This window comes from Staurois parvus, unplaced genomic scaffold (genome assembly GCF_062004578.1).
Source record: "Staurois parvus isolate SC_StPar_1 unplaced genomic scaffold, SC_StPar_1.0 ptg000338l, whole genome shotgun sequence".
NCBI classification, from domain to species: domain Eukaryota; kingdom Metazoa; phylum Chordata; class Amphibia; order Anura; family Ranidae; genus Staurois; species Staurois parvus.
In genome coordinates, this window is record NW_028318134.1 from 629,030 (window position 1) to 630,000 (window position 971).

The following is a 971-nucleotide window of genomic DNA, read 5'->3' on the forward strand; positions in this document are numbered from 1 at the left end:
TGATCAGAGGTGATCAGAGATACATGAACCCGCAGCACAGGAATCCTTCACCCTGCCCAGGAAATCTCGAGGCTCCATTCACGAAGCATTGATACCACCATGAGTGTCTTTATTTTAGCCGTGCAACTGCCATTTTCACATTCTCATGGACCTAACTGAAAGTAACTGTCACTTTTTTTTAAAGTGTCCCTGTCATGGTGTGTAATGAGACGTGTCCCGCTGACAGCATGGCCAGGCAGCAAACGGGCACTACCTGGAAGGAGACACGTTGCTAGGTGTTCGATCGATGCGTTGCTATGCTGAAAGTCGATCCCCGGAGCCTTCCTGACGGCAACCTCTGCCTTGTCCCAGAGAGAGAGAGACCCTGTACAAGGTGCCAGAGGAACCCACCGGAGGGGGGGGGGCAGGAGGCCTCTCATGTGTCCCAGACTTGGCACCCAACAGGTTAATTGGAAAACATGAAGAATGTGCCGACCAACCAACACTCTGCTGCCCCCTTCCTACAGGCACAGCGGGTGTACAGACTCAGGAAGTCATCACAGGGATGGTGGGAACCCCTCATAATGGTGCAGCAGGTGTACAGACCCAGAAACTCAGCCCAGGGATGGTGGGAACCCCTCATAATGGGCACAGCGGGTGTACAGACTCAGGAAGTCATCACAGGGATGGTGGGAACCCCTCATAATAGGCACAGCAGGTGTACAGACCCAGGAATTCAGCGCAGGGATGGTGGGAACCCCTCATAATGGGCACAGCGGGTGTACAGACTCAGGAAGTCATCACAGGGATGGTGGGAACCCCTCATAATGGGACAGCAGGTGTACAGACCCGGGAACTCAGTACAGGGATGGTGGGAACCCCTCATAATGGGCACAGCGGGTGTACAGACCCGGGAACTCAGCACAGGGATGGTGGGAACCCCTCATAATGGGCACAGCAGGTGTACAGACCCGGGAACTCGGCACAGGGAT